An 18,847-nucleotide genomic window follows, 5' to 3' on the forward strand; every position below is an offset into this window, starting at 1 on the left:
CCTAGATTAGGTTCTATACATAAAAAAGAACAAATTATGCAACAAATAATGCTTCTGCGAACAGAATAGTATTAAAATTTAACAATTGAAAATAAAATTATAATTAATTAATTAATTCAATTATTCTACAGCTGGTTTATGATTTCGTTCTAATATAAACACAGCAAGTAAAATTGTTAATAAAAACTTTAATAGTAGTAGTAACAAAACTCCAGAAAAATATACGAACAAGAAAGTCAAGTACGGCTTTGGATCAGTTGGTTAAGGTGCGCTGATTCTGAGCTTCACATTTGGCAGGACCCGAGTTCGATTCCTGCTACTTGCAGTCTCAAAAATAATTATTTACAAATAATTAAATACAAGAATTATTTTCAAGAAACAGCTGTATGCTCAACCAAAAATTCAATTAATTAAAATAATATAAAAAAAAAATAAAATTTTTGTTGTTGTATTTCACTACTGTTCGAAAAAACCTCTTATTTATTTATTAAAACTCTCTTTAATATTCACACAAAAATATTTTAAATTAAAGTTACTAAAATATAGATTTTTGCGATAACCAAAAATAACCTAAATTAGAGATAAATAAAATTTTGCATTTTTATTCAATTTCCAAACAAATAAAAATATTTTCTTTTGCCAAGTTTTTTAAAAAAAATTCCCTAAAATATTTTAGAATAAAAATGAAAATTTCCATGATTTCCATGATAATTGCCGCTTTCAACTGCACAAAACATGATTTCATATTCTGGTCACCTAAAATAAAAACGTAGAAACCTTTCACCTGAATTCTAGAGCTATTCATCTTGTTTATCGTCCATTAAATTCACATTTGCAGCAACTTTGCTCAGACTTCGTTTATTATTTTTTGAAATGCGTGAACAAAATTTATTATACAGAATGGCTTCAGAGGAGCTGCAACCGAAAAAGTGATTCATTTTCAAAAAAAACCTGCAGTCGCTCACGTTGCACCAATATTTAATACGTTTTATAAAAATAAAACAAAAAGAAATAATGAAAAAAAATAAAATAAAATAATAACACTGAATAGTGTATAAAATATGCATTCAACAAAAAAAAATTGATAAAATAAAATTGTTCTTATCAATTTGTCGTAGAATTTCATTTCCCTGACGGTGTTTAAAAGTTGATAATGCTTCAAAGCCGCATATCACTGACGTTCTCAGTACTTCCGGTACAGAAATTGCGGTCAGCATTTAACGTCCATCGAGCATACAAAGCTGCAGATATTTTATTAAATTAAAACCGTAGCAGTGCGGAAGTATACCAGTGTCAACCCTTTATTATTCAAGCAAATTATTCTGAAAATACATTGGCTGCTTCAGGTCCTTGACGGCATATCCTAGCAAACTGTTTCGTTTGTGCTGCTCATGCACCTTTTGGCGTTTTAATTAAACCACAAAGTTGACAAAAAATTATCATTATGCCATTTGAACTTGGTTGAGTTGCAAATTGAAGGACAATAAAAAATATTTGAGTTCTTACTATGTACACTATGATATTCAAGGACTCACAAGAGATGACTTATATAATTGCTTTTATGATACATTTAAAATCAGAAAATAAGAAAGGTTGCATAAATGTACAATTAAAGCAAACAATCTCAATTACTGTACGGATGTGCAACATACAGTAAAGCCTCAAATAGTACCATAAAGTAATTACAGATAGCACAAAACCGTGCTATAAAAAGACTATTTAAGATTCCATGGTATATTAGAACAACAGACATGCACAGATATCTAAGAATCGACTCAGTGAAAAAACATATCAAGGACAGAGTCCTAAAATTATTCACAAAAGTCGATACGTTGGCCAACCCCGCCTTAACAAACCTTAAGTCCACCTCAGGACACCACAAGAAGATATGCTAATCTACGGCCCGTGATCAGTTAAAAGATAAATAAATGATAATAATTCTAGGCACAAAAGAGTAAAAGTGCGCAATAGCACTAACTCAAACCACAACAATCTCAATCTATGTTTCATAGATTAATTAAGAATAAAATTTCACCGCCAATATTCCATGAACAAATATATCTATGATAAAGTGTGATCTAGAAACTAATCAAAAATGTCTAAGTGACACCTGGAACAGACTGCTCATGTTGCTCATGTTATATATGAGTGCACAATACATTCTTTTTAAACTGATATGTTCTTCTTCATTCCATTACGTTCCCAGGGGAACATTGGGTCGCCTTTTATACTATGACCTTTGAAGCAATATAAATACAAAATGTAATATATCTTCGAATATAACATATATAGATTACATGTTTATACACCTATTTATCTCAGTCTGTCAGTCTTTCATATGTACAGCATAAAATTTCTCCTTTAATATTTCATAACTTTAACACGTTTATCTTACCAATTCATCACATGATTGCTCCAATCTATGAAATAGTTTTTCAGTAACATTTGATAGTAAAAATATGTACCCAGCATCGGAATATTAATTTCTATTAATTTTTATTTATTTATATGAAATTTTATTAATTTATTTTAATTTATATTATGTCATATAGTCTAACATATATACAATTCTGTAATACTACAACGTACCTTTATTTGAACTCAAGTGGGCCGCAACTCTAACCTAACCCATCGTTACAAGGCTCTCATTGAACCAAATGACTGCAATTCGGAATAAAAGACACTAATAAGTTAATTAATTGTTTTTATTTTTCCAAATTAACTTAAAGGAATTTCTCCAGAAATAAGTACAATATGATTTAAGTCCCATCGCCTCTAGTAATCATAACAATAAAGTTCCAGACATTTTTTTTGAAAAATTGTGAATTTTTTAATTTGTTGTAGAACAAAAACAAAATGTGCATTTGCTGCAAGATTCATATTTTTATATATATATATAGAGTATATTTAAATGGCGACACATTTTAGAGCAAACTGATAGCCAAGTTTTGAACAGTTTCATCAGTTTGAATACGATTTGTTTCGAAGAACAAAGATCCACGAAAAGAATCAAGCGCATATAAGAGATAGACATCCTTTTGTCTGCACGGTGCAATAAGGCAAGGTTGTAGTACTTCAATATTTGTATAATATATAAAAACTGTCATAAGTTCTGGTTCAACTGAAGCCGTAATAATAATAATTAAATTCGGTGCGAAAGTCTCCATTTCAAATCTTTGTAATATACGACCATAAGGACCACGATAGAACTCACTTCGTATCTCAAGTTGGGTCATCTCTCTTATTTGCTCTAAACTCATCTTATTTTCTTAAAAATACGAAAATATTTGATTTGGGTTTCGTTGTTTGACATATAATTAAGTGGAACTTAAATTTTTAGTTAATTTTCTGCCAACAGCAACCTAAAAATATTTATAATAAATTTATAAAATTATAGACATTAAGTAGTAAGTTATTTATTTAAATTGATTAAATATTCAAAGTTAAGATTCAGAAAAAAAATAATACTACAAATATATCTAAATATTCTCTTAAATATACTTGATGGTATTCTATTTTTCACATAATTGAGTATTGGTGGGTTAAAGTGACTAATAATTTTATCAGTCGCAAAAATATTTATAAATATTTTTATAAAATACTAAACCCTGTTCTCCGGAAATACTTGTGAATCATTGTATTGTTAACGATAGTATTGCCTATACATATAATATACTAACATTCGTTTGTCAGCAAAAGCAGGAGGTAATGGCTATCATAAAGTCACACCTTGTAAATCTTCCGAAAAAAAAATACAATATAAATATGAATAATGATTTATAAAATGAAAATTAGTTGGGGTTAATGTTTTGAATTTGTATTATACAACTAAAACTTCCTTGAAGGAACATTTTGATGGTCTTTCGAAAAACCACTACAGAGATGGGATTCGTAAAATGAAGGTTCAATATTTAAATTTCAAGATTTAAATTTAAATCAAGATTTAAATTTTAAAGATCTTCCGAAAGACTACTACAGAGATGGGACTCATAAAATGAAAGTCCGATGGGATTAATGGTATTAATTTATTTTCTATATCAAAAAATTCCTTAAAGGAATATTTTGAAGACCTTTCAAAAACCCACTACAGAGCTGAGATTCATAAAATGAATGTTCGATAGAACTAATGATTTGAATTTATTTGGTACAACTAAAAATTATATAAAGGAATATTTTGAAGACTTTCCGAAGGTCCACTACAGAGATGGGACTTATAAAATGAAGATTCGATGGGATTAATGGTAATAATTTAATTTCTATAGCTAACAATTTCGTAAGGAGATATTTTGAAGACCTTCCGAAAAACCACTACAAATATATGATTTATGAAATGAAGGTTTATTATGGTGAATGTTTTGAATTTGTATTCTACAACTTAAAATTTTACGAAAGGGTTATTTTAAGGACCTTCCGAAGGACCACAACAAAAATATGTTTTATAAAATGAAGGTTCGATGAGGTTAATGTTTTGAAATCGTATTCCCTAACTATAAATTCCGTTTAGAGTTATTTTGAAGAGTTTTCGAGAAAAGATATTTTAAAGAGCTTTAAGAGTCTCTGCGGAAATAAGACTCTTAAAATGAAGTTTCATTAGGATTAATGTATATTACTTTAAATTTATATACTATAATTAAGTTCTTTTTCCCATTTGAAATTATTAAAAAATCATTTATCATTTGAAATCTTTCAATCCAGTTTTGAGGCAATTTGAGACAATTTTACCTCACAATTTTAAAATATGTCAACGTAAATTCTACTTTGAAATCTGTATCTGCAACGTATAGATTTTAAATTACTAATTTAATTAAAGACATATTCAATATCGATATATATATATTGAAGTTCATATATATAATATATATATATTGAAATTCATCATTACTAAAATAACTAACCTTAAAATTATAATTTCAGGCAACTACTTCTAACCGTACCTAGCTCCTTTATAAAATCTTTATAAAAGGCAAGAAAAAAATATTATTCCATTAATGACATTTAATATATTTTTGAAAATTTACTTTGAATTTTTAATCAATCAATCCAAAAATTTACTTACGATTTAAAATTCATATATTTTTTTAAATTCATTATAAATGTTCTAAATTTGCTCTCGGGAAAAAAACAACTGGAAATTCATGTTTCACGAATTTTTACGTAAAACAATAGAACCCAAATTAAAGATCGTTGCGTTTTGAATCTGGAAAAAAATGAATCTGGAACAAGTAGAATATATGACTCAAGTTGAGGTACGGGACAACTTATACAATAGCGATTTCGGCCGTGTGCTAAAAAAATACGATATTGAAGACTTAACACCAAATCTAATTGTGATAATTACGGCTTCAGTGGAACCAGAGCTTATGACTGCTTTTATTTACTATGCTTACACTGATGTAGTAGAACTGCTTTTCATCATACCATGTAGAAGACAAGATATCAACCTAATGTATAGGTTAGAAGCGTACCAAGGATGTAAGTTTTTTGAAACCAATCGGATTCTAACTCGTGCAACTGTCGGTCTTATTGCAAATAGACTGCTATAAAATGTGTTATCGTTCCTATATATTTTATATACAAAAATAAATCCCGAAGCAAATGCAAATTTTATTTTGATTCTACCGCAAATTTAAAATTGAACAATTTTATAATTTTAAGATTTTAAGTATTTTAAATACCAGAAAAAATGTTATTCTATTTTACTATATTACTTTAATCATAAAATTATATAAATTTATTTTTAGTACTATTAAGAACGACGATGTTATAGATGAATCTTCACTGGGCTTTAAGTTTGAATTTTATCTAGTCCTAATCAAAATATTTAGTTTGTTACTACTGAAATAAAATCACTGATTCATACTCCATACCTATATGGACCTTTGATTTTTTTAGTACATGTTTTTTTTATGATCCATATTTATATTGTATTCTGTTAACGAATACACAGTAATAAACAATATTTACAGATTACAGTAACTTAAAAAAAGTACAATTAGTGACTTAATTAAATTTACTGTGGATATTCTTGGACTTACTGTGCACACTTATAGGTCTCAATATAACTGAATGTTAATAGCATACCGTGGTTATTATTATTAAAACCAGTAGCATCAATTCGTCCAACAATCGATACTGCAGTCAAGAGTAACAACATATCAGAGTAACATACATTCTTAGAACTTTAAACTGAAAACATTGCAACATCTCCGCATTTAAGTATGTGCAGCTCCCTAAAGTTTAATACCAGAAATCCAGATCGATTTTAGAATCATTTTACAGATAATTATTTTATTTACTCATTCACAGAAGCACAACCTTGCCAAAAGTTCTTATATAGTAGATACAATTTCATAGCATCAGTGACCCATCAGCAATGATACCGTAGTGCTGAGCAGGTTACGTCCTAGTTGAAGCAGCTGACTGGTGCATGTGTTTTCCAGTTTAACCAGGCTAACCTACAGATCTGATAGCTGAATTCATCCGCCCAAATTTCCTAAGCAATACTCAGTTATTTTTGTTTGATTGCTAGTTTAACTATTGCAAATGGAACGCCAATATCTAAAAAATGAATGTTAGGGAAAAGAATGCCCGCCTCAACGAGTTCGTCCACCCGAGACGTACCTTTGTACAGGAACCCAAGTAATTTGGACATTGACATGCCTAGCTACCTCTTTAAAGAATACATGGCATACTCGAATTATAATTTAATATAGATTTTAAATGCTGAATTACCATAATTCTTAATTTAAAAACACATATAATTCTTATAAAGTTTAATTACATTTGAATGAAAAATTCTTTTTTGAATTCAAAAATATAATTCTTATGTAGTTAAATTATTTTTTTTTTATATAAAAGAAATGCCAAATATAAGGCACTTTAAAAAATTTTAATACAGAGACATATTTGGCAGACAACTGCGATTTCTTAACATTAATTTCTTCCTTCAATTTTATATAGAATAAATAAATATATTTCTTGTGATATTTCTTGTTATACTCTTTTAATAATAGTAGTAATGTATTAATTTCTATAAATATATTTATTGAGATATTACAAATATCTTTTATATTCTCTTATTCGCTTTTAATAATACTAGGAATATATTAGTTTGTCTAAATGCCTTTGTTGAGGTATTACGAATATCTTTTATAATCTCTTATACTCTTTTATTAATAGTTGTGAAATATTAATTTGTATAAATGTATTTATTGAAATATTTCAAAAATCTTTTATATTCTCTTATACCCTTTTAATAATAAAAGTAATATATTAATTTGTATAAATATATTTATTGAGATATTATAAATATCTTTTATATTCTCTTATACGCTTTTAATAATACTAGCAGCACGGTTGCCACTTATGGTACTTTAGTACCAAAATTGGTACTTTTTTTTCCGTTTGGTACTCTGGTACTCATGTTCAAAAAATGGCACATTTTCGGCGATCCAACTTTATTGTGGATATTGTATTGTTTTATACTTTTTGTACATTTTATATAAATTGTATTTTCTTATAAAAAGACAATAGAAAAATTTTGGACCTTTTTTTACAGAAATGGTACCTTTTTAAACCAATTTTGGTACAGCAAAAAATTTTCAAGTGGCAACCGTGACTAGCAGTATATTAATTTGTCTAAATATGTTTATTGAGATATTATAAATATTTTTTTTATATTCTCTTATACTATCAATAATAGTAGCAATATATTAATGTGTGTAAATATATTTGTTGAGATATTACAAATATCTTTTATATTCTCTTATACGCTTTTAATAATACTAGCAGTATATTAATTTGTCTAAATATATTTGACATTTATTACAAATATTAATATTTGTAATAATATTAATATTATTAATATTACAAATATCTTTTATATTCTCTTATACACTTTTAATAATACTAGTAATATATTAATTTGTCAAAAAAAAGCTGATTATTATCATGTATAAAATACCTTCCAAATTTTTAGCTACTTTCAAACTGAATAATCTGATAGCTTTGAGCACTTCATCATATAATATTCTTTTTTTATTTAAAGACTAAAACTATTTAAACCTTTTATTCAATTTAGCATGAAAAATGTGATGCAATTTTACACGCAATTACATTTACCTTTTTTCAATATCCTTCCACAATCCGGACAATATTGAAAATCATATTGGAAAGTTGTCAAATAATACAAAAAATATGCAAAAAATGTTTAGTTAACATTGCCAAAATTCCTAATAATGACCAAAATCAACAAACTACACCAAAAATTTCAACTCAATTAAAATGTTGGGTTATTGCTTAAAAATTTAACAAATTTATGCAAATATTACGAAAAACACACAAAACCGATTGAGTTGTAAAATAACACAAAATCCCTTACGTAAAATTGAATTAAAATTTTATAAATTGAAATGAAAGCAAATTTTATGGAATGAATTACATGAAACCGAATGGCAAGGGTATAGGTCAAAAGGACTAGGCTGAAAAGACTGTGTAGAAATTTAGGTACAGGCATAACGATGAAGGAAAATCAATTTATGCACAAGAACATGACTATGTTTCGGCCAAAGAGTGCGTTTGAGTCGTGTATCCAAAGACGCCATTTAATCTCTATGAAATTGCTATTTTAATTGGTTTTCGGTTATGAATTTTAAAACGTTTTGCATTAAAAATTATTTCACTTCCCTTTCTGCTACTATGTGCCTGTCAATTTTAAGGAAAATATGCTAAACGCTTATGTTCATGATTTGCAAAATGTTTAAATGAACAAACTAAAAACAGATTTTAAAGTTGTTTAAAAGATTTTTCTTTAAAATTAAAATTAAATTTCAACTCTTAACTTAAATATGTCAAAATCTTTGCCACACGCCTAACAGTGCGCTGTACTAAATTAACATTTCAGCTATTTACAGCGTGTTTAGGCTCTTTGTCACTTAATGTTAAATATGCTAATTAACAGTTTCTTTGATGGTACGTGTTAATGTGCTTGAAACATGAATTGCCTACATCGTGCTTCTATCCTAAGGTTGGTAAGATTGGTAAAGTTGGTAAGGTTGTCTATTCGTGTCAAGTATTTTTGAGTAAAATTATCATTAATCTACTGAGACGCATTTGCAGCTCAAGTTCACTTTAAAATTGCCCTTAAGTGCCTGTTATATTTGACTTAAGTTGTGGTGTTTTTTTTTTTTTTTTTTCCTCAAATTGTTGCTTAAATTCTAGACATACTTACTGTTGTGTTTTTATCATCTCAAAATGTGTCGTCCAATGTTTTTGTTTCTTTTTTTTTGTTTTTTGTTGGCAAATTAAAGCTTAACCCTACGACAAGGTACGCACACAAGTGCTGCAATAAAAATTAATGCGGCTTAGACAACCATACAAACCAGTAATCTTTTACCTAGATAGACTCAAATCTTAAACTGAAAACGGCAAGTAACCAAAATATAGGAACACGTAGTAACGTAGTTATGTGCGGCTTTGTGCAAAAATCTCTGCATATAAAACGTTGTACTCGTAAATACATTAACTTGGTGTGAACTGCAGGTTTGATGATGCTGTTGATGGTGCTGCTTATGTTGAATTTGGATTACTGTTGCTGATTGCGTAAAATATACTTTGAAATTGCTGACTCAGCTAAGCAGCACATTTAGGACGTTCTATACCACGTCAATTCCCAATTGGTTGGTTAGCATATAAAATTCAGGTAAACAGGCATGAAATTATTGATGCCAGGCTTCTACAAATTTTTTATATACCAGCACAGAATATATACCTATATATATATATATACGAGTAACCTTTATCTTACAATGTGCTCTGAATACTCGCATATATATCTACCAATATGTGTTTACATATATTTACTCTATGCAAGTTTTTACCTTATATTGCCAAATAAAGTTTTATTTGTGATTATTTTGTGGCATGATTTTAGGCACTGAAAAGTTTTATGTTGTTCTATTTTTGTATCTGTTTCGGACACCTATTATAATTTTCTCTCCTTCGTATATTTCTGTATTTTTTATTTTGTGTTTTTATATCCCCGATGTGCTGTTACTTAATATTGCCAATGTTGCTGTGTGCTTCCCCATGTTACGCTTGCAAATTTTTATAAAACAGTAGGAGAATGTATGTATAAATTGCAAGAAGCAAAAAAGTTTGCATTTTAATGACACAAAGGTGCTATGAGCTGCTGGTATTAACCTTTTTAGTTTGCCAAAATATATGAAATAGTTGCAGATTGTATATGAATATACATATAATATTTACATATGCACCAAACAAAAAGGGCCTGCAAATATTTTCTACTTGTTTATGTTACGAGTTTTGCATATTTTAATGGCAGGTATTCTGTAAGAGACTTTATTATAGTTCTGACTCAAAATACCTGCAAATGATTTTTATGCTTTTGGGTTGCTTTAGATTTCAAAAGATGCAAACATTTTGTTGACATATATTAGAAACCTACTAAAATTCAAATTCACTCACTTAATCATATAATAAATTTTATAATTGCTTAAGTTTAAATTAAGTTTGTAATAAGATGGAACAAGATCTGTATAGAATCATGTATTTTCTATGAGTATTTTATAGCGCAATAAAAACGAGATGAAGTTATTTTATGAATAAATTTCTAAAATTCATTATTTACACATATTTAATAAACATAAAATATCAAAAGCTCATAAATAAGAAGAGGTTAGATTTGAATAGAATAATATGAATATAGAATAATATTAAATTTATACAAAGATATTTTATTAAAACTATCACTAAGTCTGTTAACGCTTAAGCATCTAAATTACTCAGCAAAGTAAAGAGACCCTCTCTTTAGCTGCGCTTAGAAGAACTCAAACGGCGACTGGAAGCTTTGCTTAAAAAGTGATGTAGACTGACTGATGTTCCCAGTGTGTATCAAATAAGGTACATTTTGAGGAAGAAGTAAAGTTGGTAACTACTAACTGCTCATTTTAACAGTCTTTAACTCCCTTCAAACGATGAAGGGAAATTTACCGATATCTATATAATGACCCTATAAAGAAAAGAGAATGTTACAAAGTGATGTATGTAAGGCACAGTCGAAGGAAGAAATAAAGGTACTAACCGCTACATACTGCTTTAGTCAAAGTTTAGTATACACACAATTGGTACTTCTTTTATAGAACTGATTGGTGCTTTATATAATATTCTACAATCCTAATTTTTAAGCTATATTATATACAATTTATTAAATAAGCAAAAATGCTAAATAATATTCAACAAAATCTACTATGCTGACTTTGAAGAATTCATGGTAAATATATTTAAGTTAATGTGCTTAGTGCTTCTATGACATTACATACCTACATATAGCTTATATATAAATGTGAAAAAAATTTAACTTAAGTCGTTCACGAATTATTACAATTAAGATTAAAAACCTGATGCAGATTGAATGTTTCCATTTTTAATTAAATTGTTCAGTATAAAAAGAATTTATATATCATATTAACGATTTACTCAGATTTTTTAGGTATTTCAAGCATTTATCTAAAGCACGAGCCTGGCTAGCGAATCTGCCTTGCAATTGACGAAAATATTTCTATGATCAGCAACTCAATTTTTGGTATATTTTCGATATATATTTTGCTTACTTTCCGGTATCCAATAATGGAATATCATCCACATACGCAATACCATAGTCCTTCATCATTTCGCTACAAAGATCATGGCTAATTTTGTCATAACTATATATTTAATATCGCGAAATTATTAAATAAGGATCAAATCGCCTTAAAATTAATCTTTCCAGGAAAAAGGAATACCGAATTAATCAAACGAGTTTAAAATCGCTAGAATAACTTCTGTGAAAAGACTTTAAAATTCTCAATATCTCATTCCGGTAGAAATAATATTACCGGTAATAATAGGAGCAAGTATCTCAACTTTTCAGTTGTGTTAACTTTTAACCAATAATATGTCAATTCAGTATTCTAAATATTTTTTTACTTTTTATTTATACTAATCTTGTTTATTCATTTTATACTAAAAATAAAAAATATCTCAAAATAAAATATGTAACTTCTTAATACATTCGTTTATGTACTATTTACATGCATTAAGTTTGCATAGCTTCTACTAATAGTGATTTTTAAAATAGTTTATTGTTTTTATTGTAAGTTATTAACTCATTTTACATTAAAAAATTCAACAGTACAAAATTCGAAATTAATATTTTTACTTAATTCTCATTGAACTTTGCAAAACCTTTCCAAATAGACCATATTAATCCCAATTTTCTGTTATGAGATACAGATACTTGTATTGCTCCATATATTTTGCGTAATTACGCCAATGATGCTTTGAACTATACTAAATTAATTACGAAATATTATATCCATAGTAAATATTGAACTACATTTAACCACCACTTAAGCTATCCTATTTCGAAACCCTCATTAATTAATTCCAAATTTTGCTTTAAACGTGCTTCCATTAAAATTTAGCCAAAAATAATTTTGCTACCATTTTGTATACTCGTATATGTAATATTTTTTAAAATTATTGAAATGAATCCTGCTTAGATAAACACAACATCGAATCCTTACCAAAAACACACCAAAAACCCCACACCATGTCAACGCAACCCAAACTAAAACTGACAGGATATACATTTTGCTATATTTATACAGTCTTTGACCTTTGCATAAAACTCCTTTTTATGTAGTTTGTCATATTAAATTCAAAATGGAATCTATGCTTTTAAAATACTCAAACAAAAACTTAATATATAGTATATATTTCTAATAGAGATAAGCGTATAAACCTAAAAGTATGCTTCGCATATCATTCAATGTTTTTTTTTCGTGTTTTATTTATTTGTGGAAGTGGGTTTGTATATTTATTCATACTTGCATGGCAAATATAAGCTGTCAACTTCTATTAAATAATATCCTACCCAGAAACATTTTGACATTTTTGCATATACTCACATACAGTTATTTGCCTGCATATTGAATAAAAATTTTGTTTGCTGTGAAATAAAAATAAAACCTTTTACTAATAATAAATTTTAAAATGTTGCAATATTTTTTAAAAAAATTTATGTTAAAGTGCAAATTTCTATTTGAATTCGTTTATATTTATTATATCTAAAAGTTGTTAATTTTGGTTTATATCCTAGTTTTACTTAACTTCCGTGTCATCTGCTAACGTCTATTGACATTTTGAGTTACTGCACTAGCAGTAACCAGCAGTTTACCCTCAGAGATCATACCGACATGTTTGATAAAGTGAGAAAAGCAAACATGTCAAGTGCTTACATAAATAAAATCGATATGCTTACTTACAGCCTTTGCTCTGTAAGCATATTAGTTGGATTATGTCAATACATTTACTTGGGCTCATTTTAATTTATTTATTGCCAAATGAACATTATCCTAACTACTGATGAAATGGGCTAAAGTATATGGTATTCTGCTATTGACATTTAAGAAAATCTTTATCCTTGCATCTACATATTCAATGAGCAGAATTATATGATTGTGTTTCCATTGGCATACCACAATGGAATTTGCTTTCGAAAAATTTCATCTTCATGAGTATTCTTGGTAAGAAAATTTTGATTATTTAAATAAATAATTTTCTTAATTCTTGATTCTTCTTCTTCTTGAGTTAGTGTTATTATGCACTTTTACTCTATAATGGCTGGGGGGCTTATCTCTACCCCACACTAGGCTTTAACTGGGCTACAAAAAAAAAAAAAAATAATACATTTATTTGTCTTTTAGTTGATGACGGACCTTAAGTCAGCATATCTTCCTGAGAGTCCAGAAGTGGACTTGAGGATTGTTAGGGCGGGGTTAATTAGCGTATCAACTTTAGTGAATAATTTTAGAGCTCTGTCTCTGGCATATTTTTTCACTGAATCAATCCTAAGATCTCTATGTATGTCTGTTGATCTAATATACCATGGAATCTTAAACAGTTTTCTTACAGCCAGGTTTTGAGCTATTTGTAATTGCTTTAAGGTAGTATTTGAGGCTTTGCTATATGTAACACATCCGTACAGTAGTGCGTATAAAGTAACTTTCTGTTTTTAAAGTTGGAGTGATAATTATTAAGTAGCGGCTTTAATAAATGTAGAATCTTAGACCAGCTATTCCGTTTGTACTTCAAATGTTTAAGCCAATTGAACCGTTTGTCAAAAGTGACCCCCAGATATTTTATGTTATCCTCCCACTGTATCTCCGTGTCGCAAACACTCACTCTTGGAGGACGATGTCTTCTTTTTCGAGTTATAAATATAGCCTTGGTTTTGTCATTATTAATTTTAATCTCCCATTTTTGGAAGTATTCCACCATAAGGTATTCCACTATATTTCCCTGTAAAGTGTTGCTTACATTTATGGTATTTCTTAACGTCATTTAGACTGTGTGCGAGTTCGAGTAAATTGATGTAAAGTGAATTGTAATTTCCTTGGAATTTTACCACTGCACTTGGGTAAATATTTATTTATTTATTTATTGCACTTATTTATTATTTTTGGTTAAAAGTTTTCAAATATATTTATTTATTTATTAAACATCTTTTAAATTTTCACAATGGTAACACCTAATTCACATAATTTTTATCTAATTTACCCTCGATATTCTGGTAAATACCAACATTCGCTGCCACACCGACATAATTTACTATTTCCCTCAATTTACCATCAATTTACTCGAATTCGCACACAGCCTTAATTTATATAAAAAATTTAATACAAATAAGAAATATCTTATTTATATTTAAAAATAAAAATTTAAATGTAAAGAGCTTAATATCAGGGAACCCCTTTATAACGTCCTTTGTTTTCGTCCTGGAATCTCGAAAACTTTAAAAAAATTCTTTGGTATTACCATGTCCAACCATTTCTCCAGAAGTTGAAATGAACTATCTCTTTAAATTTGATAATTATAACACACATTTTTAACAATGCGTACTGCCATTAACTGCTTTTAGACACTCAAATGTGGTATCGCCACAGTCCTATCAGGTCTATGCGTGGGCTATCAGGTCTATGAGCCAACTCTATCTACTTCCTTAGATACTGAAATTAGAAAACTTATATATAGGAGTTAGTTAAAGATAAATCATACTTATATCAATACAACATTAAAAGCTCATACATTAAAAACCTAACCCTCAATATGTCAATATAACTCAAAGTTCTGATAAAAAAAAATGTTTGCATCTTAATTATATCTTCATAGAAATCCATAACTCCAGTTCTTCTTTAAATCTCATTTTACTAGAACCTATTGACTGGTTTTATAACTTTCATGGCAACATCAATATTACAATGAGTTCCAATGGGTTATACTTTTTATTTTATGTAGATTAAGACTTTCTAATAAAGTTCTTCATTAATTCCGATCCAATGCAAATAACAAAAATTTAGAAAAAAATCAGTAAAAATTCGGAAGAATTGTATATTCTTAGGTATATCAAGAAGTCTTGATTTAACAGCTTTAAAGTTTTATTCTAATTATTTCAAATATTTTGTAAATCTAAACAAATATTACTTAAGTGCAAATGCTGTCAATCAAACTTAAAAAGATGTCTATCGTTTGAATATTGTCCATGAATTCAATTACCGTTTTCACGCCTTTTTGTTACCACCAATTCAGCATCCAATTGTTTGTGTAGACAGGATATTAGATCCAGTCAGTGTGATTCAGGAATCTCTAAAAATCACTGATTTTACCTTCTGCTAGTTTTCTGAGATTATTAAAGAGCGACTTATCTGGAGTAGCTGCTCTAGCTAATGGTTACTCTCTGCTATTAATGACTCCTCTCTGTTATTAATGGCTGCTCTCTGTTATTAATGGCTGCTCTCTACAATTAATGACTGCTCTCTACCATTAATGACTGCTGTTTACCATTAGAGACTGCTCTCTACCATTAATAGTTGCTCTCTGCCATTAAGAGATAGCAGGACGGAGACAGAGAAGAAGAAAATAATTTCCATTTTGCACTGTATGTCGGTAAATACTTTAATATTTAATTGTGTTAAATGTGCAAACAAACATTAAACTTAAATATTTGTTTAAACAAAAAAGGCTTAAATAACAATAAACAATATTTTAATACAATTTTTACGCAAATAAAAATCTTAGTTCTTACCTCTTAGTTCTTTTATAATTAAGAAAAGTGAAATATGAAATAATATTGCAGCAAGGGTTTTATGGAAACACTAGTGTAATTTACTTTAAATAACTTCTGATTGTGCCAGTTGTTAGTTTATATTTTATTGAACTTAAATTCTACTTATCAGAAAAGAAATACTACAAAATATGCAGTTAACTAACACCAAAGAGAACTAAATTTTATTTGCCTGAAAAAATGTTTCACCTTATGTCATCATTCAACTGTATTGATTCATCATTATCATTTACTCGTGCTTCTTGCAGAGAATCAAGCTCCATAATGTTATATTGATTACACTCAAATAAAAATGTTCATGTGATATATTGCTACATATTTGAAGAAAAATCGATGCCAGTCATAAATCAAGAAAAAAAAGCAAATACCAGTAAAAAGAAAGGAACTCATCTTAGTCACTGCTCGGTGCTTAATGCTTAATGCTCTTCTTCAATGCCAATTTTGTGTTAAAACGAAAATGTAATGCGTTATCCTATATCCACAACAGACAGCTCATTTAATATCACCTGCAAATGCTCCTTACGTTAAGGAACTTCAACTTTGTTGCATCGAAAACTTTTAGTGGGAAACGAGTTGAATGAAGTATATTAGATTACTTTATCTAATTTAAAATATAAAACGAAAGAATTGATGAAAATGTCTTTACTGCTTCACAGTTAAGGATGCAGAGGACTCCTGAACGTAACATTATTCCAATGGATTATGACGCTCTTATTTATGGTATTGTTTATAAGAAGAGTGCTTTAGTTTAGAATGTTAGTGTAAGAATATAAGCTTAATCTATTAGTTTAAAGTCAAAAAATATATATAAAATTTTATAATCATAACTTTGTGCAAAAATCAAATCAAAGAGAATTTAAGATTTAACCATTTAAAAACTTTAAAAACATTGACAAAACTGTTTTAGATAAAAAGTTCGAAAAATGCTTCAATATTAATCTGAGTTGATAAAAAAATATTTTTATTTATTTAAACTACAATTATTACTTAGATGGCCACGTGACATCTGATTAATTGAGCCTAGTAATACGGTTTTTGACCTACTCGCTCCACCATTGACCAAATATTACATTGCAAAAATTGTAGAAAAAGTCCTTGTATATAATATTGACATTCATAATATTTTTGTCGTTTATAAGGCATCTTTCGATAGTCCCATTATGAACCATAATTAGGCAGCAAGATCTAAGTTTGATATCCATGCAAAGTATTATGCAGAATGACCGAAGTAAAATTAGGACTTTCCGCATATTTTGATACCGCACCAGTCTTCAGATAAGTTAACCCTTTACTATGAGATCTGTTTAATTTCGTCATCTAATTGAGCATACGCTGTGCAGGAGTTCATATTATTAGCACAATAAACATTACGCTGTGATAAAGGTTAATTAGAAGTTACTGAACCTAAATCTGTAAACCATTTTTGTCTTACAAATTTGAGTCTTTGGCAATAATAGGTTAAAGTATAAAATTTGAGGATTTAAAGTGTTAATCCAAATAATATTAGTGTCTTTAGTAAACTTGTTACAAATAAATTGACATCAACATTTCTGTCTTGAATATCATTTCCCAAATTCTTTTTCTTTCCTGTTTAGAAGAGAAATTGTTCAAGTATTTCTGAAAATGCTTTTTTATGGGTTTTATAGACCAGACAAAAAGTTATCATTGTTAATAGATGTTACTATGGGCAATTGCAATGTAGAACCCTCTCTCTCTCGCTCTTCCGTTAAAAATTTCGTAGTACTAATCGCAGTATTTAAGTAATAAGTTCTTCTAAAGATATTTGGTGCTCGAAGATATTTTATGCGGTTTTTGACAAAATTGACATCACTTAGCGACTTTACACCCAATGGCTCAACTATCTTCGTCATAACACGAGAATGGATGATGATGCTCGAACTTAGGAAAAGAGCAGTCGCCTTTCAACTTCAGCTTAGTTAAGTGAATTTTTGGGCTTTGACTGACCGCTACATAATAAATAACAAGAAATGATAAGATCTTAACCAGAACTAAAAGCGCAACCAAGGGGAGGGGAGGAATCTTAAAGCGCTAAAGCAGCCCCTACTTCCCAGAATAAATCGATAATCTACATTTATACATACATATATTCAGAATTAATGTATTTTGTTTGTTTAATAAGTTAAAAGTTTGGTTTTAAACATCGAAAATTAACTGCGAACTCCTACCAAAGTAAAATTGGGGGCTACTAACCTGACCATAATACCTAAAATTTGTCTAAAAAATATATATCATTGATGGTGGATATTTGCGATACCCAAAAGAAAATATTTACTTCAGTAAAAATAAAATTATTTTTGCTTAAAATTTCGAAATCTATTCGAAAACAGATTACTTGTCATTTGGAGATTAAAAACCCGTAAATAATTTTTCTGATTATATAAAATTATTAAAAACCTTAGCTAATCAAAAATATTCCGTTCATAATCTATTTCAACTTTGCAAATAATTAAGTTTATAAAAAATTGCACAAAAATTTCAGCTTTTCTTAAATGTGATGACTATCTAATGAAGGACACCACTCCGAACAGTTCTATCACTGTCGCTGATGAAGGCGTTTAACAACTTTAATGCGAATGCTCCCAAACTTTTCCTGAAAGTACAAAAAATTATAATAATCTACTCAAATTTGGACAGTTTTGTAAA

Source organism: Teleopsis dalmanni, chromosome 1 (assembly GCF_002237135.1).
Source record: "Teleopsis dalmanni isolate 2A chromosome 1, ASM223713v2, whole genome shotgun sequence".
Lineage (NCBI taxonomy): Eukaryota > Metazoa > Arthropoda > Insecta > Diptera > Diopsidae > Teleopsis > Teleopsis dalmanni.